Raw genomic sequence first — 26,208 nt, forward strand, 5'->3', positions numbered from 1 at the left:
AGTTTCGATGAGGGAGATATCGTTGATTTAGAATCAATTGTGTTGCAAAACAAAATCTGATGCCAATTCGTGGATGACAGATCTCCTATAATTTTCTTCCATTTTTTTGTAGAATTTGAGAAATTAATTACATATTTGAGCTCCTTTTGAAAAATCACCCAATTTAAAAAAAAAATGGTCGAATCAGAATTTGGATAAGGGAGATATCACTGATTTAAAATTAGATTTTTTCCAGAATGTTTGTGATAATGGAATTGTTGCAGCACAAATTTGAGTTTCCATAGTGTCCAAATAGGGATTTCAAACATATGGGAAGATCCAAAATGGTATTTCTATTTCCAAAAACAAGTTATAATAAATACTCTGAGTTATATTGGTTGAGTTATGTCCATTTTCAATATAGGGCATCATTTAGAGCAGGTTCCCTTTGGAGACATGCCCTCCCACCTCACTTTAGTAGGCACTTACTTCACATTCACCAGTTTCAACATATCAGCCTAGCTTGGATTATTTGGAGACATTCCCCCCCACCCCACGCTATGTAGGCACCTGCTACTTCACCAATGGTCAACATCACAGTTATGGGTCATCCGCAAAAAATCCTTGTCATGGAAGTCCATTTGCTAGGTCGTACACTGTTAGTATCAAAGATGATCACAAGAAATATGCGATATCTCTATCCTTGGATCTTCATTTTTCATGGTTATGGGTCATCCACAAACCCACACTTCATTGAAGTCCATTTTCTAGGTTCCACACTATCAGTATCACAGTTGGTCACAAGCATTGCACGGTATCTCTATCCTCAGATCTTCATTCATCATGGTTATGAGTTAACCACACAAAACCCTTCTCTTTACTGGCTCTTCATATTCAACATAGGCTTTTCAGGAGGAAATTTCAAGCAATGGGGACCATTGCTTCTTAAGGAGGGATGATTGATCCGAATGGAAAATGGCATCTACCCATGGTATTCATCCACGTGGGGTATTTACCTATGGTATTGTAAGTGGAATCCACCCATGGTATTAATTCACCAATGGTATTTTCCCATGGTATTGTATGTGACATCAACCCATGGTATTAATTCACCCATGGTATTGACCCACTGAGGGAATTTACCTATGGTATTGTAACCAAAAAGGGCTAATTGACAACTCACATTTTGTAAAAGGACAAATTTTCCACCACAATGTATCCTTTACAATTATTATCTGTTTTAATAAAAATAAAATCTTTGTGGTTTTGTTATTCTATATTCTCCTATTTTCTTTTGGAATTCCAATTTTTCAGATCTTGGGGGCCTCCCCCCAAGATTGAGATCAATGATTTAGTGTAGGGTTTGTAATTTGAGTGGAGATGGTTATAGGGTATGTTATGATGGACTTTTATATGTTTATGGTGCTTCTACAGGTGTTGGAAGCATTGGAGTTGGTGCCAGTTGTGTTGGATGACTTGAGCTACTTCTATAGGTGTTGGAGGTAGTTGGATGATGGTGTTGCTACTGCACATGTTGGACATGCTACTATAGGTGCTAGAGATGTTGCTATAGGTGTTGGAAGTGTTTGGATAGGTTGTTATGCTACTTGAGGAGTTGGAGGTGTTAGTCTTTATGAGGAGTTTGGTAGACTAGGGTCTGCATTTCCTTGACTTGTTGCAAAGGTTCTTGGCCTATATCATTAGTAGTAGACTCTTCACAGAGGTTTGGACGTGTGCTTCGGAGTTGATGAAGGTGTCGAACAAGTTTGGCAAAGATCTGACCTAAATTGGCTTGAGTTCTATTATCCTCTATCACAGTTGCATGAAGACAAGCTTGTGCATGCAACTTTGAAAGGTTTCAATCACTCGAAAGCAAGCCTATGCATGCATCTTGTCGAGATCACCTAGTGTTGTGCCTACGACTATGGCCTAAATCATGTTTTACTCTACATTCGTTGTGCACATTGGGTGTTTTTTTTTCCAACTTGTCTCGTTTGGGACTCATCACGTAAAGGTCTGAAAAAGGTTAATGAGCTTCTAGAATGTGATTAAAATTGAAAATATCCTTGATCAATTCAATAAGCTGAATATGGATCGAATCAAGCATATGAACAAAGTTTGTGGATCTTAGTAGTTGTCGGAAATTATAGAGTTGAGCACCTCAGTTCATCTATTTAGCGAAGAAATCCCAATGATAGTATGGTTTATTCTCTTGGTATGTTGATTAAGTGTGATAGTAGAGAAGAGTGTGCAAGTTATGAGGGTTTTATGATGCAAAATTTCTAAAGCAGTTTATAGGCATTGCAGTAGTTAGTTGAAGTATGCTTCAACCAATATTTTTTGTAGTAAGTGAGGAGGTCAAATAAAATTTGATTATAGGAGTATTTGGAGATTTTTTTTCTCCTAGCATATTTTCCATTATATTGTGTGTGTTCAACAATCATTTGAGAGAAGTTTTAATTTATGGAGTGTTACACTAAAAAATGTCACCATGACTATTTACAGTTAAGATGACTCTATCAACAGTCATACTACCCTCTTAGGCAAGTCTTATGCCTCTGCTCTCCATGTCAAACTCCAAAAAAGAGAGAAAGTCTTTCAAAATGTATTTATCTCTGGGGACGCAGGTTCTCTCAACCTTACCTGCGGGGACGCACCCAAGGTTCACAAAAGCTGCGTCTTTGGACGCTCTGTATGTAAAGGTGCAGGTGCGTCCCCCTGAAAAGGTTAAAATGCGCAAGTTTCATCTTTAAAAGGTCACTTGTGGTTATTTCTAGAGCATTCTAGAAGGTTGTTCGACGTGTATTGAGCGCCTCCAGATGGTTCATGCACTCCTACCAAAGAGGAACTTATCCCATCAATAAGGGAGCTATCCCAACCAAAGAGGGGATTATCCCATTGATGGTGGACTTGATTAACTTCCTCTTGAGCACTATAAATACAGGCATTGGGCCAGAAGGAGGGAAGTTGAAAGCTATACATTTCTAAGGGTAAATGCTGCAGGAATTAAGACTCCCATTTAGAAGCTTGTGAGGAGAGATTGTCATCTTTGCTTGTTCTATTTGGAAGTGGGTGAGCTTTGTCAAAGTAAAGGAAGACTCTTGTGGACCCTGGAAGGAGCTTGCACAACACCAAGGCTTAGGTTGTAATGGTTCCTTTTGATTACCTTTAATGCAAATTAGTCCATTCTTCTCAATAACTTGTTGTTTGTGAGTTATTTCATGTACTCCTTGGTCTATATGTTGAATATGCTTTGTTTTATGTTATAATCAGGTGCTATTTAATTGTTTGACTGTTGGTGATTGCAGGTTTTGGAGAAAAGGAGGAGCTCATCCAAATCAACAAAGCTTGGACTTCTACAACAACGTTTGGACAAAGGTAAGAACGAAACACTTGATTTCTCATATCATAATGCATGTTTAGAGAAGGATAGCTCTAGTTTGTTTTGTTTGTCATTAGAATGTCTTAGACTTCTAGGAAGGTCGGTTGTGTCCGCACTATTGACTGATTCCGTGTGAAAAATTGGCGACTCCACTGGGGATTCCATTGATGAGAAAAGTCTTTTCCTTTGTGTGAACTTTGCTTTGAGAAAATTGGTTTATTTTTCTGGTTTTGGCTCTGTGACTTTGTCTTTGGGTGGGTTAGCTTAGGATTAGTTTTATTTTGGTTTTTCTTGAGTTTTTCAGTAGGATGCACCCTCTGAGTGCTACACAGTGCGTCCCTGGACGCACTTTTGCTGTGTGCACAGAGCGGGCCCGCACCTGTGCTAACGAGTTGCCTGCGTCCCCTGCTAAAATTTGAGAAAATTCCATTTTTTGCATTTTTTGCTCTTAGATTTTGTTTTTTCTTAGTTTTTACTGCCCAGATTCATTAGTCCCTTGTCAAGATCTTCACCTGAACTTGTTCCGGTAGCATTGAGTGTTTTAGTGGATTTCATCGAAGTATAAGCCCTAGGGTTTGATTTTTAGTAGGTCTTGTAGTGACTTTGGCGGTAGAAGTTGTCAAGCCTTAGATCTCTCTGGTTTTGTCAGCTTTCTAAGAAGTCAGACTTGTCATAAAGTCTACCTGTGAGAGAAACTTACCATTGAGTTGTCTCTTGGGCCAATTTCGAAGTGCTTGTTGTTTAAGTCTTGAATTCCATTTTACAAAAAGAACAAAAATATTTGAGTTTTGTTTTGACTAGTCTTTTGATTCTGCATTAGCTGGTCCTTGATTTGATTTTGATCAAGTAAAACAACCTAGAATCATCTTTGTGAGCTTTTTCCTTGTTAGGTTTGCTTAGAGTAATTTCTCTTTTGATTTGCTTGTGAGTCAAGTTTTCATAGTTCTTGTAGCTTTTTGAGATTGTTTTTTGTTAAGATAGGTTTATATGCTTTATTAAAAAGAGAAAATACAAAAATATCTCCTTTGAAAAGTTTTGTTTCAAGTAGCTTTGAAAAGTTTTGAAAGAAAAAGAGTTTTTCGTGCAAGTAAAGAGTGGTCATGATTACATGCTTGGAAAGAAAAAGAGAATTGTTTCTTTGATTGTCTTTTCTAAGGAAGTTGTTTTCTCTAAAATTTGCATTCTCTCAACTCTCTTAGTTAAGGATTTCATTGAAAAAGGAAAGTAGCGTAAATCATCTTAGGTGCATCTTTATAGTGGTTTGAGTCGAGTCTACACACCATTGGTTTCACTTCCACTACCTTTTGTCTTTAAAGAAAAACCATAAAAGTAATGCTTAAAGTAAAATCGAAGTAGTAAATTTTATTTACTAGGGCTCTGAAGCACCAATTTAGATCAGGCTAGTGTCTTGGAGTAGGTGAGTAATTAACTCTCCAAGACAGCAAAACCAAACAAGTAGCTTATCTTGTGATAGAATAAATCCAATTGTCTCACTTGTACTCTGGGAAAGCTCCTCTTAAAGGAGAAGCACGAGCTCGTGTCCGAACCTGTGAGGGGATCAATCCCCCCTTGTTGGGAACGACACCAGACACGCACGTATTACAAACGGTAAACCTCGGATTAACCATTGTCGAGGAGCCAGGGGTCACTTGTCGGTAAACCTTGGATTATTGTCAAGGAGCCGGCAAGGGGATTGAGCTTGCTACTCTGCCCTTGCGTGCTGTCGGAGTTTAGACTGTTCCCCCAGGTGCATTTGTTGCGGTTGGTAACCTTAGTGACCATTATCTTTAGGATTATACCGAGCTGACGGTGGAGGGAAGGTCCCACTGTACCTGGAGCAGACGTCGGCTAAACTCACTTGGATTTTCTCGGGGGTTCACTTCACTCGAGACGGTTAAAGTGGAGGAACTTGGTCCAGTCTATTCATTAAGCAGGTTGCCGGGGTAACTGTTCCACCCGCCACTTCTGTACTGAATCCAGCGAGGTTGGGCTTCATCACCAACTAGCGCTTTCGGTCTGGAAGGCTACTGTTTGTGTTTGGTTTGACGCCCTAGATTCTTTAGGCGTGTGATTCAAATTTGTTTGGTTCTTTAGAGACTTTAGGTGGTTTGATTTGAAATTTTATTTTGTTTTCGTGTGTAGTAGTTAAAAGTTTTTAGCTGTGGCGGAATCACCGAGACAGTCCCGTAGACTTCGGGGCAAGTCACCTGAAATTGTTACCGGAACAGATTTGTTAAGAAAACTCCGTAGATCACGGGGTGAATCTCCTGAAGACGTTCCGGGTCAGTACGAAGGGTTAAAGGTCCTTGTAACTCCTCCTAGTGGCAGTAGAGTAGGTTCACCTGAAGAAGGAGAATCTTCCTTGGTGGTCCATCCAGATTACCAAAGTTTAGAGACAGGTTATAATCCTGAAGCTGTTACAGTTTCTGAGCTTGTTGGTAGTTTTTCGTCTGCTAGTGATACAGGCGAAGAACCAGAAATATCTGAACCTGTTACTCCGACTTCTAGTGTTCCTGATTCACCGAGAATAGAAAGAATTATCACCGAAAATCTTCCTACTGATTTGATTGCTATTGAAGAACTTGCTCCAGAGGAAGAAATAGGCGTCTCTAATCCTGAAGATCAACTCACCCTTGATCTAAGGGAGCGTGAATCTATCTTTTACAGTCCTCCTAGAAGTACTACTTGGTACCTTTCGTTAACCAATTATTTAGACAACTTTGGGCTAGGTTTTTCTTCACCTCGTACTCCTTTTCCACCAGAGGTATTCATACTCCTGTAAATATGTCTGGTCAGTCGTCCGTGTTTACACAAAGTCCTGAATCTTTCTTACACGGCGGTCCTTCTGTTCCCACTGGGTATCAATCTCTTTCTGGTACCTTTGCAGGGGCATCTCCTCAACCCATTGATCATGGGTTATTAGTTGGAAACAGTGGTAATATACCATTGGGTGTAGTAGACATTTACATGATGTCAGGTTCAGTTCCCGTTTCCCAACCTCAAGGTGGCCAATTACCGCCTGGGGGGTAGCCTCAGTTAATGCCTGGGGGGCAACCTCAAGGTACTTCATTCGTGTCTGGGGGGCAAACTCAAGGTCAGTACGCTCCTATGGGGCAATACATACCTCAAGGTCAATCCCAGCCTCAATATGTACCCCAAGGTCAACCTCAGTATCAATATCAACCTCAAGGATGGCAACCCCAAGGGTATCAACCCCAAGGGTATCAACCTCAAGGGTACCAACCTCAAGGTCAAGGTCAACCCCAGTACCCGTATTTACCTCAAGGTTATCAACCTCAAGGTCCATACTCAGGTCAAGGTTATCAACCACCTCAAGGTCAATCATATGGTCAAGGTATGGGAACTGCACCTTACAGTTATCAATCCTATCCTCAATCCGGCTATGGATCTTAGTATCCTCAACCTGTTACGGGTCAATACCTTGGAATGTTAGTGTGGGATCCGTCACAGGGTCAACAGATGTTGCAGCCAAGTATACAGTCGGTACCTCAAGCTGGACAACCCGTAGTTTCTGGTCCACCCCAGCAACCGCAACCTGTCCAGTCAAGTGTTCAAACTTCTGTAACTTCGGTAGTTACTCAGCCGCCAATTGCACCTAGTACTCCATCTCAAACGGCTGCTGCAACTACCGCTACATCTACCATACTTACTTCTGGAGTATCGACGGCTCCGGTTTCTACTGTCTCTGTAACCACTCCTCAGACATCTTTACCGTTGTCTGGATCTACGATTCAAACCACGGTCCAGATGCCTGTAGGCCAGCCTGGTATAAGTACGGTTGTCACTACTCAACCTCAATTTGTTCAACCTCCGTACCAGGGACAGTACCAACCTGGGCAAGCTGTCCAACAACCGGTTTACCAATATCAACCGTATCCTGGGTACCCTTATCAACAACCTCAGCAACCCCAGTACGGTCCGGTTAATCCTGGTTTTCCAGGAGGATATAATATCCCAAATGCGACTCCTGTTCCTAGTTATCCTGGATATCCTCCTCCTGGGGCCGGTATTGTGACCCAGAGTTTTAGAGATCCTAACCGGCAGTTACCGTTTATCGCAACTTTAGATTTACCAGACTTGACGCCCCTAACGAACGATCCAATTCAATATCTTCTGTTCTGGCCGTCAATGCCAAATAAGTTGCCCAACGATATACCCAAGTTCGAAGGTAAGTCTGGAGAGGATCCGTCCAATCACGTGATGACTTACCACCTCTGGTGTGCTTCAAATTCTATCTCGGATGATTCGATCCGCTTACGTCTTTTCCAGCATACACTCATTGGTCTCGTGGCCAAGTGGTACATTGAGTTACCACGGGCCTCTTTTTACAATTTTAGCCAGTTAGCTACCTCGTTCTTAACTCACTTTCAGTTGCCGGTCAGATACGATAACGGCACGGAGTTATTAACTTCACTAAAAAAATCAACCTCCACGTATATTTCCGATCACATTCATGAGTGGAGACGTCGAAGAAGGCTAGTGAAAGTTTTTATCCCGGACCAAATCTTAGCTGAATGGTTTGTTAAATCATTATTACCAAGGATTACTGAAGATGTAGCTAAGGCCAGAGTAGTTACTAAGGAGCAAGTCATTGCTCAGGCACAATACCTTGACTTAGTTTACACTCAGTCGGGTACATTACACGAGAAGATTCCGGATCTTCCAAAGTCGAATCAAATCGCTACTGCTCCTTCGGGATCTCATGCCGCTGATGGTATGATTGGTATCGTGAATACAAAGAGAAAGAAGAAGTCTTCCAAGGCTTCAACTACTCCTATTATCACTTTGCCCGATTCCCCGACAGGAGAGTCTTCTCCTGAACTTACTGCCGATATTCACACTGTAGAGTCATCTACGGCCAAATCAAAAAACGGCGGAAAGAAGAAAGGAAAGAAGAAGGCTAAAGCAGACAAGGCTCCGAAGGAGAAAACCGAAAAGTCGGAAACCAATGACAAAAAGCGCAAACCTCGATATCCTTGTCTTATTTGTGAAGAGGATCATTTTACGAGAGATTGCCCTCATCGGGCCGAGGTTGTGAAAATAGTCAAAGGTTCTCCCACTCCTGCTGTGTTAAAAAATCCATTTCCGGAGCAGGAGAATAAGATGATAGGTTCTTCCTCGAATGCCAGTGAAGAACCCATTTTGATGATGTCTCATGTGAGGATTGCGACTCGATCACAAGATTATGGTAGTAAGAATCCTGTTGATGGTAAGGAAGCAGAATCTTCTCACTCTAACCCATCAACCTCAGCTCCTGGTTCCGATCCACTACAGATCGAGAAACCTAACCCGGACTTAGTAATTAAACCGCCCGCCAAGGGTGTACTTCGAAGGTCTGCTTTCAATCCACATGCGAGAGCGGCCCAGAATTACAACATTGTTGAGGACTTAGCTGTTTCACCCTCAGCAATGTCGGCGTTAGAAGTGCTGCAATCATGCCCAGCACAACGAAAATTGCTTTTGTCGGCTATAGGAGCTGTTGATGTTCAGGACCCGAATCTAATAATCTTCGATCTAGAAAATAGTACACCGCGTCTCCCCCATCAAATGGCTTTCCAAATTCCAGTGATAGTCAAAAACAGACCTATTCATAGGACTGTGATTGATGAGGGAGCTTCTACGTGTATTATGTCGATTCAATGTTGGAGATCCCTTGGTTCTCCTTCGTTGAACCAATCCTCCACCATCCTTAAGGCCTTTGATGGTCGTGGGTTCCGTCCGTTTGGTATTCTACAGGAATTGCCTATAGGGGTAGAAGGTAAAATCGTTAGTCTGGATGTGGAAGTGGTTGATGCCCCTCTAGACTACAACCTTCTTTTGGGTCGAAGTTGGTCATATGCTATGACAGCGGTCGTTTCATCGGTCTTCAGACTAATTAAGTTTCCACATAACGGTAAGATCGTGACTATTGATCAGCTGACATACTTTTCATCCGACCCAGCCTCTTCAGAGAGTATACAGCATGTCGATAAGACGACAATCCCTTATAGGGACGTTGGTGTAGGTTTAGTTAAGGATTCCGGTTTACTGGGAACTTTTCCTCTCCCTCCAATCAGCGTAGAACCTTCATTTGCAACAATTCATATGATTACATCAGAAAACATTATTTATGATGATCCTTGGATTGTCCCATCTGACTCTGAGATAGACTCATTCGGTGATGCTATGCCCTTGAGTCCATATGAAATTGCTTATGAAGCTCTCATGTCTTTTACTGACTCTCATTCAACCGAGATCGACCAAATGAATGTGGTCAGTGAAGAATCACTTTTCACCTCAACCTTAGAATGGATAGCGTTTCCCGAAGTCGTGTCATCTGACGAACAACTTCGCGAAATCCTAAGTGTAGACGATCTACCATGGGAGGATCTCCATCACAGATCTTCGTTTTTACCTAAGGATGATGCATTTGAAAATGATTTTTCATCTATCTTTATCGCTGAATATGTCAAAGACGCTCAGGATCCAATGAAACATTCTGATTCAGAGTTGAATTTAGGGAATATTTCTCGTACTATTCCCATTGATATTTCAGTGAAGCCCGGAATTGAGGAGAACATTCATATAGGTGCCGCATGTACAGACGATGAAATCCAAACTTACAAGGCCCTATTCCAAGAATTCCGCGATGTGTTTGCCTGGTCTTACGAAGAAATGCCGGGAATCGATCCTGCCATTGTTCTTCATGAAATAAAGACCTACCCGGATGCTAAACCCGTCCGGCAACGGTTGCGTCAGATTCACCCTCGAAAAGCGGCTGCGATTAAAGCAGAAGTCGAAAAGCTGTTGAAAGCAGGTTTCATTTATCCGATCCCGTTAACGGATTGGGTATCGAATATTGTTCCGGTCAATAAGAAATAAGGAACAATAAGAATCTGTATCGACTATAGGGATATCAATCGAGCTTGTCCAAAAGACAACTATCCTACGCCTTATATCGATCAAATTATTGATGATTGTGCCGGAAGTGAAATTTTTTCCTTCATGGATGGTTTTTCGGGCTATAATCAAATCAATATTCTACCTGCCGACCAACCAAAAACGACATTCATTTGTCCATGGGGGACATTTGCTTATTGCAAATTACCTTTTGGGCTTAAGAATGCCGGGGCCACTTTTCAACGGGCGATGTCTTACGCATTTCACGACATCAAGCACATTGTGCAACCGTATCTCGATGATTTGCCTGCTCATTCTTTACGTCGAGCTGATCACCTTGTCCACCTACGAGCAATCTTTATGAGGTGTAGGCATTATCGAATTCGGTTGAATCCCCACAAGTGTTTTTTCTGTATAGAAACAGGTCGATTGCTGGGATTTGTTGTTTCAAAAGCCGGCATTCGCGTCGATCCCTCGAAAGTCGAGGCTATCATCAAATTGCCTCCTCCTTCGAGTTTGCGCCAACTCCAAAGTTTGCAGGGGAAAGCGAACTTTTTACGCCGATTCATCCCAAACTACGCTGAGGTCACTAAAGGTTTTACACGGTTGTTGAAACAGAACGTTCAATTCTTTTGGGACGAGATTGCCCAACAATCTTTTGATGCACTTAAACACGCGTTGACCCATGCACCGTTGTTGCATCCTCCCAACTACAACCAGGACTACTTCTTATACCTCGCAGCTTCATATTCCACCATTGGAATGGTATTAGTTCAAGAAGATGAATTCGGAGCGGAGCATGTGATATATTATCTCAGTAGGACCTTAAATCCCACTGAGCTAAAATATTCGCATGTGGAGAAATTGGCCCTGGCAGCCGTTCAAGCTGTCCAGCGTTTTCGTCACTACATTCTTCTCCGTAAAACTACCGTTATTTCGGATTGCAACCCTATGATTTACATTTTGACAAAACAACTGCTAGGGGGCAAGTACTCTAAATGGATCGTTATCCTGCAAGAGTTCGACTTGGAGTTCGAGAAATCCAAGTCTAAGAAATCCTTAGTTTTTGCGGAATTGATGTGTGACTTCCCGCGTACTGACACAGAGACTGTGGCAGAGGAGTCCATTGCGGACGAATCTTTGTTTCTTATCAATACTTTAGATCCGTGGTACGGGGATATAATCATCTATCTCCAAACCCAAACCTTTCGGCCTGAAGCTTCAAAGGCAGAACGTCGAAAAATTCGGTTTCAAACCCAGCAATATAAAATTATTGGAGATACACTTTATCGCCGGGGGGCAGACTTAGTTTTTCGACGTTGTCTAACTCACGAAGAGGCTGAGAGAGTTTTGAATGATTGTCACTCTGGAGCATGTGGCGGTCATATGTTTGGGTATGCCACAGCTCAGAAGGTGTTGCACGCTGGTTACTTCTGGCCATCTATGTTTAAAGATTGTATCATTGCAGTACGGAAGTGCCAAAACTGCCAAGTGTTTGATCGAAAATGCGCGCACCACCTGCTCCTCTCCACCCTATAATTGCCGTTGGTCCATTCGCCAAATGGGGTATCGACTTTATTACTTGTAACCCTCACTCGGCCGGGGGGCATGCGTATATCATCCTCGCGGTTGATTATTTCACTAAATGGGCCGAGGCGATGCCTACATTCGACGCAAGCGGCAAAACAGCTGCAGTTTTCGTATTCAATCATATTATAACTAGGTTTGGTGTCCCACAAGCAATCATTACTGACCATGGGAGCCATTTTCGAAACATCATGATGACTGAGCTTACAAGCCAGCTTGGTTTGCGCCACGACAACTCTACTCCTTATTATCCGCAAGCCAACGGTTTGGTTGAGTCTATCAACAAAGTTCTGGTTATCATGATCCGACGAACCATTGGTATTCATCAGTCGAATTGGCACAACATGTTATTTTTGGCGCTATGGGCATACCGAACCTCAGTGAAAACCTCAATAGGGTTCACTCCTTTCCAGCTAGTTTATGGCTTGGAAGCTGTGTTACCCATTGAATGCGAAATCCCATCACTTCAAATGGCTGTCGAATTACTCCCATCTACTTCTGAAGAGGAGAAACGTTTATTGTACTTAGCTAAATTAGATGAGACTCGACGTGACGCTACATTGGCAATCGAGACTCACGCGAAGCGAATGAAAGCTCAGTATGATAGAAATGTGACCCCTCGAAGTTTTTCGGAGGGAGACCTAGTGCTTTTATATGATCAAGCTAACGATAAGCTAGGTGCTGGAAAATTCGTTCCTATGTGGCATGGACCCTATATTGTAAAGCGAAAACTAGCAAAAGGGGCTTATGAGCTGGTAGATTTTGATGGGGACTCTTTGGGTAAACCCAGAAATGGACTTTAACTAAAGAGGTATTATGCTTAAATGGTGGGTATGGAGAATTTTTAGTTTGGTTAGTTTTTCTTTCTAGTTAGTATGCTTGTTAGTTAGTCAGTGTGCTTAGCTTAGCGAGTGTGTTTTTCGTCGTTATTCTGGCTTATCTTGGTTTTACTCTTGATATTGCAGATGTCGACGCCTCTCCAAACATACATTGGATTTGCTGATGGTGCTTGTCGTAGTACACGGAATATCTCTTCCGCAGCTTGGGTTATCTATTCACCCTCTGACGAGTTAGTTTCTATGCATGGGGTAAGCCTCGGTCAAACAACGAACAACATTGCAGAATACAGTGCAGTGATTGAGTTATTATCCGAATCTATTTCATTTGGAATTCGACGTTTGATAGTGAGGTTAGATTCTGAACTTGTTGTATTACAGCTTAATAGAGTTTATGCCATTAGAAATCCTGTGTTATTAAGGTTGTTTTTGAGAGTGCGTCTCTTGGAACGTGAATTTGATTACATTGAATATCAGCATATTCCAAGGTCCTTAAATACATTAGCAGATGCAATTGCTTCTCGAGTGTTGGACAGACATTTACGATAATCATGCAAGTAAATTTAAAAAACATTTCATCATACATGTTAAACAAGATAAGCCGGTAATAGTGATATATATATAGATAGGAGTGTGTCAAAAAATATACATCGTCTTCGATCATAGGTTGAAAAACACCTTATGATCGGCAAAAATGATAGAGTACAAAAAGGTCAAAAATGTCACATGTGTCTACAAAGTAACTAGCCAATCACTGGTGGTGTTCCCTATACAACACCACTGCACGGGCTACCTTGCGCAAAAATCTCCTAAACGGTCCAGGGACCGCGACTACATAGCGCTGAAGTCTGATAGGAATATCATCCATAGTAGTCTCAGGCATATCCGCCGTCAGACGCTCTAGATCTTGCTCCAACTCAGCTAGTACCTCTGCAGCCGCCGCGTCCTGTGGGGCCGGTACCGGTGCAAATGGATGTCTCCTCTCAAAAGGCCGGAGGTTGGCTGGGCGCTGTGGACCAACATCTGCATTTTGAAAATTTTACTGTCAGTTTTGAGACGATATATATAAAAAACAAAAAAAATACATAATTTGAAAACTTGTGAAAAATAAAGTACCTCTGTCATCCCATTGTTCTCCCTGTGGAAGAACCATGTCCGGATCACCTCGAAAATCTACTCCGGCATACGGAAAGTCCTGGATCGAGAAACCCTGGTCCTCCAACCAGTGAAAGTAACTATCAGAAAATCGAACAACTGCCGCGCCCTCGTCAGGATGTCGGGCCATCACCGCAACCCATCGTACCAGCTTTGGCTCCCGAGGACCCAAGATATCAACAGTGAGTTGCTGAGGGATCAGCATCGGAACTCTCTCTAAGGCAAAGCTCACGACTAAAGGCCCATATCCAAAAGTCTTCAGTCGTCCGTTCTTTGCCTTAGTCAGTTGGCTCTTCACGTTAACCGACACAGCATCACACCAGTTGAAAATGGTGCCTTGGTAACAGTCAATTGCCATCCGCATTTGGGACCCGGAAGCAATGTGTAAAGCGGCCGCGCCGCAAATTCTGGTAACCGTGAACGCTATGACTTTGAGTTCACGCAGAGAGATGTGTTTGATCTCCACGCCTTTCGAATGGTGTGCACCAGGTGTGCACCAATCTTCCCGGAGACTAACAAGGGATTGCCCACCCGGCCTAGTCCCGGCTAGATTGAGTTGCTCGCCTCTGTTTGGCAAGCCAGTGAGAAAGTATACATCCGAGGGCTCTATCTCGAGCTGGTGCCCTCCAATGTAAAAACATTGCTCTTGAACGTTCCATCTCTCAACCAACCATTCTAAGAATCTTACCTGAGCCCTCATGCCAGGTATGGCCGAGTATTTATATAGCCCGCATTCTTTTAGGGCATCAATGGAAGGTTGATGTTCAATTGCAGCTAAATCAACGTCTTCATGCTCTCTTTCTCTCCAATCCAACATGGTGAGTGCCCTACACACCAAGAAATAATGATTAGAACTGGTTTGGGAAAATTTGAATGGTTATTTGTGGAGATTGGGGTTTTAAAATCCGCCTTTCACGGAGGACGCACCCCGCATTTACAACACAGGGCGTCCGGATGCAGCTGGCCTGAAGGTGGGCTGCGTCCCCCGACCATTTTCCTGTATAGGAAAAAGTCGGGGGACGCAGGTCACCCGAAGGGCACCTGCGTCCACCGAGTGGCGTATTCTAAAACCTAAACCCCCCCAAAAAACAAAACTAAAACCTAAAAATCAACTTTAATCGGATGAAATTGAAGAGTAGGATGTTGTAAAATACCTGGAAGAGATGGCGTTCAATTCTGACGGTCGGATTTTCCGCAGCGACCACGGGAAGTTTCTTGCCAAAAGCTCCTTTTTCAACCTCAACAGTCAAACGGTAAAAATGACATGGTAAAAAGTCTTTTTATAGGTTTTTTGGATGAATTTGTTCATTTTTCACCATGGAAAGATGTTTTTCAATGTATTTTTGCCTATCTTAAACAGGTATGAGTAATGTGTCGCTTTTGTGCAGGACAAAGGGACTTAGAGAGAAAATTGTCATTTTTCACAAACCAAAATATCAGAGTCATCTTTTAAGCCCTTTTCTGACTCCTAAAAAATGAAAAGATTGCCGAGTGTTTCTTTTACACTCGTTAAAACGGAATTAAAAGACGGTCCCCTTATAGCTCTTTTCTGACCGTAAAATCAGGAAAAGATTGCCGGGTTTTTGTCGTTTCAAACTCGATACGGAAATAAAACGACGTGTCTTTGATCGCTTTTTACTTTTCAGGTCAGTGACACTAATTATGAAAGTACTCCTTGGTCGCAAGATCAAGCGGTTCCCCCAGGTATTATTTTATACTTTTTCGGGCTTGAGGGACACAAATCTACGAAAAAGTTCAACTTGGAGTCTTCTTAAGTTTTTCAGACTCTCTAAAATTGAAAAACGCCGAGTTTCTCCTATACTGGGCTCGTTAAACATTTCACAGTAAAGGACCTGTTCAATTACAAACAGGAACGAACCACTCCTTCCTAGGGTTCGAATCAAAACTAGGTTGGACTCATCCGAAGGATGAGCTTATAATCAAGCATATGTTATCCTCCTCAAGCTTGTTAAAAATAAAGAGGTACTTGCCAGAAATGGTGGGGGAAAAGAGAGAAGAATGAGCCTATTTGATATCTTTTGTCTCAGAAGAAACTTTATTACCACTCTTGGACACGACACTTTTCATTCACCTGGGTTGGGAAATCCTTTACCTCACAGTTGATCAAACCACTTTGAAAGTCTTCAGCCGGGTTCCGGGGATTAACTTTGAGTTATTCAGCACCAAACCATCTGTCGTGTCGTTATGTGTTCAAGAGGTCTGCAAGTAAAACTTTCATCTGCAAAATACTTGTCATCCATTTGACCATCCCTGAGTCAGTCCTTACAGCAACATTTCTTCAACTTGAACAATGATTTCGTGTTGCGGGCTTGCCTACAATGGGTCGCTTTCTATCGACATCAGCACATTATCTAGAGAGATGACTTAGAAATCGTCAGTACCTTGAAATCTGCATGCATCAATGGCAGGTTTCTCGCCTTTGACGTCCGTTTACATCATTGACTTTCGATCGAAGGATTCCGTGAAATGTTCGACATCAACTCATTCATTCACATCTCATGGATTGTACTGGGTACTTTGAGAACCATTGACATTACTGGTGGTGTCTCTCACGCTTGTTAACAGTTTACATCATCGACTGGTAATCAAGTGGTTTCTACCATGTTCGACATCAACTCATTTATTCGCATGGCTAGAATCGTACCAATTCGAGAAGTAGAAATGAAGACCCTGGATCTAGTTTCCACCATCCAGGCTGCGAGGAGTTTTTTATTCATTATCTAAGTAGACTAATCATAAACAGATGGCTGCGTCCATACTGTGTCTACAAAAGTCTATGATTATGATGTACTACAAGATCATTCCTGTATCAGAGTAGTTAGTCTGTTAGTTAAAGTTTTAATCTGAGTATGGGAATGCCTATCTCAGTGATGATATAATCTTACACATGTATTTTGTGTTGAAAATTGTAGGTTCTGACCAGGTTCTCCACGAGATAATCCTTGAAATGATAAAGCGCTTCACCCTTCCTAGATAATACAAAACCCTAATCTATTCCAGGCTTCGCACTTTAGGGGGCAATCTGTTACACTAAAAAATGTCACCATGACTATTTACAGTTAAGATGACTCTATCAACAGTCATACTACCCTCTTAGGCAAGTCTTATGCCTCTGCTCTCCATGTCAAACTCCAAAAAAGAGAGAAAGTCTTTCAAAATGTATTTATCTCTGGGGACGCAGGTTCTCTCAACCTTACCTGCGGGGACGCACCCAAGGTTCACAAAAGCTGCGTCTTTGGAAGGTCTGTATGTAAAGGTGCAGGTGCGTCCCCCTGAAAAGGTTAAAATGCGCAAGTTTCATCTTTAAAAAGTCACTTGTGGTTATTTCTAGAGCATTCTAGAAGGTTGTTCGACGTGTATTGAGTGCCTCCAGATGGTTCATGCACTCCTACCAAAGAGGAACTTATCCCATCAATAAGGGAGCTATCCCAACCAAAGAGGGGATTATCCCATTGATGGTGGACCTGATTAACTTCCTCTTGAGCACTATAAATACAGGCATTGGGCCAGAAGGAGGGAAGTTGAAAGCTATACATTTCTAAGGGTAAATGCTGCAGGAATTAGGACTCCCATTTAGAAGCTTGTGAGGAGAGATTGCCATCTTTGCTTGTTCTATTTGGAAGTGGGTGAGCTTTGTCAAAGTAAAGGAAGACTCTTGTGGACCCTGGAAGGAGCTTGCACAACACCAAGGCTCAGGTTGTAATGGTTCCTTTTGATTACCTTTAATGCAAATTGGTCCATTCTTCTCAATAACTTGTTGTTTGTGAGTTATTTCATGTACTCCTTGGTCTATATGTTGAATATGCTTTGTTTTATGTTATAATCAGGTGCTATTTAATTGTTTGACTGTTGGTGATTGCAGGTTTCGGAGAAAAGGAGGAGCTCATCCAGATCAACAAAGCTTGGACTTCTACAACAGCGTTTGGACAAAGGTAAGAACGAAACACTTGATTTCTCATATCATAATACATGTTTAGAGAAGGATAGCTCTAGTTTCTTTTGTTTGTCATTAGAATGTCTTAGACTTCTAGGAAGGTCGGTTGTGTCCGCACTATTGAATGATTCCGTGTGACATGGAGAGATAGTTTTCGATGATGTATTGATTAGATTATTTTATGTAGTGTGCGGTGAGATTGTGATGTAGTTTGTGATGTAGTCCTTGGATTTAATTGTGTTCTTTGAAGATATGTTATTGTGGTGTTAATGTTGAGTTGATCCGAATGGAAAATGGCATCAACCCATGGTATTCATTGACCCATATTATTCATCCACCCATGGAATTTACCCATGGTATTGTAAGTGACATCCACCCATGGTATTGTAAGTGACATCCACCCATGGTATTTATTCATCCATGGTATTTTCCCATGGTATTGTGACATCCACCCATGGTATTCATTCATCCATGGAATTGACCCATGGTATTGTGACATCCACCCATGGTATTCATTCACACATGGAATTGACCCATGGTATTGTGACATCCACCCATCATATTCATTCACCAATGGAATTGACTCGTGGTATTGTAACTGAAAAATACTAAAAGTAACAAGTCACATTTTGTAAAAGGACAGTTTGTGTGCCACGATGTAGCTCTTACAATTATTCTCCATTTAAATAAATAAAAAAAAATTTGTGGTTTTGTTTATTGGGCATTCTCCTCTTTTTATTCTGGCAATTTTAATTCTTCAGATCTTGGGGGCATCCCCCACAAGATCCATTTCAATCTTTTAGATCTTGGGGGCCTCCCCCCAAGATCTAGATCAGTGGTATCAGAGAAGATTATGATTACATGGGAATGAGGGTTTGATGCATATTTCAGTTTCAAATTTTGTAGCAATATTCAGCAAACTTCAGGCATGTGCTACGTCCTCCACATAGCACTTTCTTGGGCCAAGCAGGAATATTTTTATTTTTATTTTTATTTTTATGCAGTAATTGATTTTTGGGCGGCAATTTTGCAAATTAGATCTGAAACATTTGGTGCAATATTTACAAAAAAAAATAACATATATGGATTCCTTGCAAAAGATACCAAAATTCAAAAAAGAAAAAATCGTCCGAATCCGAGTCTGGATGAGGGAGATATCGCTGATTTAAAATCAGCTATGTTCTAGAAATTGTTTTTGACGAAAACTGGTGGACAATGATTCTCTACCATCTTTTGAAATTTTTGTGCGAAATTTCAGAAAAAAGATTGTAGATTTGATATCCTCTTGAAAAATCACCCAATTTAAAAAAAAATGGGTCGAATCGAGGTTCAGATGCGGGAGATATCGCTGATTTAAAATCAACTATTTTTTCAAAACTTTTATGATGGCGGAAAAAAATTTGCAGGGTGAATCTGAGATTCTAGAGTGTCGAGATAAGGATTTCCATCACATGGGAAGATGAAAAATGGTCCTTCTACTTCCAAAATAAAGTTATAATAAATATTCTGAGTTATATTGACTGAGTTATGTCCATTTTAACTCTGGAGCAGCATTCAGAGTGGGTTCTCGTTGGAGATGTGCCCTCCCGCGCCACTTTAGTAGGCACCTACTTCACATTCATCAGTTTCAACATAACAGCATTCAACTTGGGTTATTTGGAGACTTGCCCTCCCACCCCAGGCTATGTAGGCACTTGCTACTTCATCAACAACTAATATCACGGTTATGGGTCAACCGCACAAAATGCTTGTCATCGAAGTCCATTTGCTAGGCCGCGCATTGTTAGTGTCATAGTTGGTCACAAGCATTACAGGGTATCTCTATCCTCAGATCTTCATTTTTCAAGGTTATGGGTCATCCACAAACCCACACTTCATTGAAGTCCATTTGCTAGGCCGCACATTGTCAGTATCATAGTTGGTCACAAGCATTCCAGGGTATCTCTATCCTCGGATCTTCGTTCATCATGGTTATGGGTCATCCCCAAACTCACACTTCATGGAAGTCCATTTGCTACGCTGCACATTGTTAGAATCACAGTTGGTCACAAGCATTAAAGGTTATCTCTATCCTTGGATCTCCATTCATCATAGTTATGGGTTAACCACATAAAACCATTATCTTCAGTGGCTCTTCCTATTCAAAAAAGGCTTCATAGGAGGGAACTTTATGCAATGGGGACCATTGCTTCTTAAGGAGGGAGGAATGATCCGAATGGAAAATGGCATCAACCCATGGTATTCATCCACCCGTGGTATTGTAAGTGACATCCATCCATGGTATTTATCCACCCATGGTATTGTAAGTGACATCCACCAATGGTATTCATTCACCCATGGTATTTGCCCATGGTATTGTGACATCCACCCATGGTATTCATTCACCCATGGAATTGACCTGTGGTATTGTGACATCCACCCATGGTATTTGTTCACCCATGGAATTGACCTGTGGTATTGTGACATCCACCCATGGTATTCATTCACCCATGGAATTGACCCGTGGTATTGTAACTGAAAAATACTATAAGTAACAAGTCGCATTTTGTAAAAGGACAGTTTTCCTGCCACGATGTAGCTCTTACAGTTATTCTCCATTTTAATAAAAAAAAATCTTTGTGGTTTTGTTTATTGGGCATTCTCCTCTTTTTATTCTAGCAACTTCAATTCTTCAAGTCTTGGGGGTCCCCCACAAGGTCCATTTCAATCTTTTGTATCTTGGGGGCCTGCCCCCAAGATCGAGATCATGAGTAGTTCTTGGTTCAAGTATGAAAATATATTAAATGAGAACCACATAGAGGAGTGGAGTTGGAGGACACTAGTGAATTCAATATAAGTGAGTAGTTTTCTCAATCCAATGGTAGTTGGATAGCTTGGAAGAAATTGGGCGAGGCTCATTGGTCATGGTGGCTTCTAGAAGATAGGAGGTTGTAGAGTTATTTGATAGTTTAGGCGTAACGGGATGAGGATATTAGGTCATTTTGGCTTCCGTCAGATAGTATTCCATTGTTAATTTTAGATAAAAATGATGTGTTCTATGCTTAAGACAATTTACTTCAATATTCCTTTAAAAGCCTAATGACAAATCCAATTATATCCAGTAGAAATCACATTAACTTATAAACATTGACAGTAAATGTAGATAGAACATAAAATCCCATTCATAAGACAAGTCAAGACAAGAGGACACAAGATGTGGCAGATGCCAGGGACAAACCCCAGTGTGGGGAAACCCTTTGATCAAATCTTCTTATTATTGTTCAATAGATCAAGAAAGAGAGATTATGAACATAGGCCCAAAACTAATATGCCAAATTAGCAGTCAAATCAACCCTAACCAAAAAGTCAAAGATGGTTAAAGCTACCCCAAAATTTCCTTCAAATAGTAGTCAAATTCGACCTTTAAATTAACCCAAATTCTAGTCAAACCTGGTCAAAGGAGAGAGATAAACTTTTGTTGTAATTTCTTCAGTCAAACCTGGAGTCAACAATCGTCAAACCACTCCAAGTGCCTCAAATTCTGTGACAATAAATGGGGCCTAGAAAAATCAAAATTATGGCCCAAAAATCGAGTTTGGCATTGGTCAAACTCCACTTGGTCAACGCTGGTCAATTCTCTGAAATTTTAGCCTCATCTGCCTAGAAAAACTCGACCTCCTACCACATGTGCAAAGTATAGAGAGATAGACCTACCCACATGTGCGAAGAAGAAGAGAGGCACCTCTAATGTTGTATGACCCATTCGAGAGAAGAAGATGTGATGATATGATGTCCAAATGAGGGAATCTCCAATTTATACACTTCGTTGAGGATGAAAAGACACATTTGTTGGTCTTCATGAGCCTACATTTGACTAGAGCTGACCTTGAAAATTTGTCCATAGGAAGAATAAATTCATAATTCCATTTCTGCTTTTCAGAATGAGATGATATTTATATCAAAATTGTACATCTCCAAAAGTGGAATCAAACGAAATAATAATCTCCACCATATTAGTTTTCCTAAGGTGGAATTTGGCCCTACTTTCAAATTTTAACATCCATAGATCCACATGAGAAAGAGATCTCCATTTGATAGTAGCCAGTTGTAACTCTATGTAAATAATTTTCTTAGCATAATGAATATTTGTGCAGTGCATCAGTAGTGGGTGGTTTTTTTCCCTCGACAGGGTTTTACAGCATAAGTATTTGTGTCCCTTTTGCTGAATGCGTTTATGGTTTGATGTTTATATTTGATGCTCATATATCTATTTGTGTTTCATTTTATGCATGGTTAAAGAGTAATACTTTGGAGAAAAAATTATAAGTTCCTTCACTAGTGATTCAACCTCCCCAAAGTAGTGATATAATTTACAACAACACTATATAAAAATGACCTAGCTAACCAACATGAGGGTAGGGGGAAATTACCTAACCAAATCCCAACTATTGTGTACCATTGCATCATAGCACCACAGATCAATGGTGATCAAGGATCCAACCAATGATGTCATATTTCCTTACATGTGTCTCCTTTGGTGACAACTAATAAGTTGGGAACTTTCGAGAAATATGCCTAAGGGACTCTCCTAGTTACATATAATTAAGAAACATCATGCTGATAGCATTGCGGTCATGTCATAACAAGAAAAAACTATTTACTCCCAGTCCATTCCATGTATTAAACCATAATATCTATTCCAAATATTACATGATAATGTGGATCCATATAAAAATAATAATCAAGGTCCAAAATGATGTTAGAACCTACAAATAAATAATTATATTCTTAAGTCTTATTGGAGTTAAATTTTAAATTTTGTTTTTATATTTTCTTATAAACCTACCTTGTAAATTATGTTTGGTAGTTATGCACGTTACAATTGGTATCAGAGCCATGTTGTAATATTTTATCCTATTTCGGAAATTGAATAAAAAATATATATTATGTTCACAGAGAAATCACAATGAGGATAGGAGATGGAAGTACACAACCATTAAGGCCATCTATAAAATTTGTATACCAATTTTGGGAGCTAATCTAGAAATGTCGATTCAATTGCAAGGAGAACAACAAAACCCCACCGCTATGCTATTAGAAATAGTTTAACAATTAATGGCTGACATGGCTCATTTGCGGGTTGACAATACGATATTGATGTGAGACCAAGAACAAACTTTGAAAAGCTTCTTTAATCAGTAGTATCATAGGAACGCCATACAAAGCCCTGGTAATGAAGAAGGGGCAAGGAGGAAATGCAGAGAGGTGAAATCATGTTTTTGGGGAGTCATACTAAGAGACCAGAAGGGTATAAAGGTGAAAATGAGGAAGAATATGATAATCCCTGGGACCATAGGAAAAATAAGAAATAGAATATAGAAGTGAAAGGGGAATTTAAGAAAACTAAACCCCCGACCTTTGATGGATAAATATAAGAATTCGTTGAAACTTAGCTGATTAATATGAGAAAATAATTTCATATATATGAGTATGATGATAACTTAAAGGAAAGACTAGCAATTTAACAACTTTAGGGAAAAGCCATTTTATGGTAGGAAGGGGTCAAATTTGTTCATGCAATTGATGAGTAAGAAGTGACTTGGGGAGAATTTCATAAGTATTTCAAGGAAAGGTATTTGACTAATCGATTCTATGATGATAAGGCAAGGGAATTCCACCACCTATGATTGGGGCAACTTTATATGGATGAATTTGTGACTAAATCCACATCCTTATTAAGATACATGCCTTATGTATGTGAGAAAAAGGCCAATGTATAACATTTTATTAGCAACCCACCAACATTTATGAAGGAACACTTGGAATTTGAAAATCATAAAACTATGGATGAGGCCATACAGAAGGAAGGAATCTTATATTAGCAGATGAAGAAAAATGGAAAGGGCAGTAAGATTTGGTTAAATAAGAAAGGACAAAAATAATCCCAGAGTATTAGAAATACAAAAATTGGAAACACCATAAATATGCACAAGAGCAAGTATAACATGCCTTCTAGGAAGAATCAACAAAAATTCATATTACAAAATGAGCCTAAGCAGGTAGAAGTATCCAGTAAACCAGAGGTTAGTCAATCACATAGACCTCATTTATAGTGTTGGGGTGTGGGGAGCCTCAATATTACAAAAATTGTCCCCAATGCGCCAGAGTTGAACTAACTGCTAATATTCAGGAGGCTTCTATTGTTGGTGAGGTGGCTGGAAGTATACCCAAAATTAATGCTACTTTGGAGGATCATCAAGAAGAATACAAAACTACTATGATCAAATTTGAATCTAATATGTATAACCATGATGTGTCTATTTTGATAGGTCCAAGAGAAATATTAAGCTACAACAGTCCTACGATAACAAAAATTTGTAATCTACGAACACAAATTTAAAAATCCCCGGTTCATGCAGTCGACCAATGTTGCAAAAATAAGAGTGACATTGAAAGTAGATAATTGTCCTACTGAGATAGCAGACCAGCAAATTAGCGTAAATATGAATGTGTTACCCCTAGGGTCTTACGATACCTTAATTGGTGTGGAATCGTTTGAAGGGAATTTCTCCTTAGTGAATTGCAAAGACAAAACCATTAGTTATATCACTGAGGAGGGTATCCAGAAATAGATTCAATGGGAGAGGATACCCATAATGTTGTGACCAATTATAGCTTCCCATCTATACAAAATCGTTAAGAAAGGTTTCCAAATCTATGTTGTCCAAATATGATATACTAATTGAAAAGATAAGATAACCACCTTTGAAAATTTACCAATTTTTCAATATTTTGTTGATGTGTTTCTGGAAAAAGATTGGGATTTCCTCTCAAACAAGACTGTTAAACACATATATGGTGGAGGCAATATGAAAGATAAACATTAGATTGCATTTTTTATTCACAATGATACTTATTTATAATACATAGGAGGAACCCTTGTTTTCATATTCCAAGTGGTCCCTGGGACTCCCTTTGGTTGTTCAGGTTCGACACCAACCCTTAGAGGATTAGGTGTACAACATTTCCCCCCTTAATTCAAAGGGGTACGTATGAGTCCAAGAAAAGAGCTATAATACAAAACGTGAAAGAATGCATGACACCACTAGGCTGAATGTTCTCTTTGAAATGTTGGTATAAAGGGAGGTGGTTTAAGGATGAACACCAAAATTGGAATGCTTAGTGCAGTTCCGAGAACTCTTCTAGGTCTAGCAAGAAGCTGAGGTCTTCTGATAGAGGAAGTGCTCCTGATCTTTTCAATAGGGAAACCTTCAACCTTAAAAGGGAGGTCTCACCCTGCATAAAAAGGGAGAACCTCAACCTGAAAAGGGAGGTATCAACCTGTGATGGTTTTGAGGATGACCAACCACTCTGGAATACTTAATGAAATTCCTGGAACACTTCCAAAAATGGCAAGAAGTAGAAGTATTGTACTAGAGGAAGTGTCCCCAATTCTTTGAAGAGGCATCAGTAACTAAAGGCATGCTCATGGCATGTTTGTATCTGGCTAGAACTCTGAATCGGGTATGGTAGGTTGTGGCTCAGGCTCACCTGATGTTGCTTTGAAGCTTGTAGATGACCATCATTTCACCCCATGTCAAATACAAGGTGAGATGATCTAAAAAACTCAACTATAAGATTGTTCAATATTCACGAACAAATCCTATTGTATGAGTGAAATATCTTCTTGGTTGTTGAAGCCCATTGCCAAGAAGCAATCCATCCAAGATGAATCTTCCTTCTTGCAGGAAGTTTTTTTTCTAAAGCATCTATTTGAAGAATGATTGGTTTTATAAACTTTCTTACATAGATGAAGATAAAAACAGTGATCTTTGACATGGCCAACTCGATCACAATGTTGGCATATAACATTATATTGTTGCTGTTGTAGAAAAGGAACAAAATCTGAAATAGTTGAAGGTGAATTTTCATGAAGAAATCTAGCACTTTGAAACTGGATGGGCTTTGAGTAATCTGGAATATGAAAGGACATGTCCTTGTCATATCCAAGACAAGTTTTGTGGTTGTTGTGGACAAGCTCTTCCTAAGGCCTGATGATTGACTTGGGAAGTGCATACTGAATTTCTACATATGCATGTACAACTACTCTTGAGAGGGGCTCAATGATCTGATCAATTTCTAGTTGTTGATGGGAGTGTGTCTCAAACAAATAAATGTCTTGGACAAAGACAAGTTCAGAATCATGACTACACTTTTGTAACTCCTCTTGTTGTAGCCGTGATGCAAGATGTGAAAAATCAATTTTGTCATGTGCATTTTGTAGACAGGTTTGACTGTCTCTGAGAATGAATTTATCAATCATGATTGTAATATTGACAGTAGAATGTACTTAATTGTTTAGTAATTCCAACATCCCATCGGCCATTTTCGAATCATTTATATTGTTGAATGCAATCCCAAAATCAAATAAAAAG

Source organism: Pinus tabuliformis, chromosome 3_1, assembly GCF_031772625.1.
Source record: "Pinus tabuliformis cultivar Carrire ecotype Pingquan chromosome 3_1, CPIR1, whole genome shotgun sequence".
Classification (NCBI taxonomy): Eukaryota; Viridiplantae; Streptophyta; class Pinopsida; order Pinales; family Pinaceae; genus Pinus; species Pinus tabuliformis.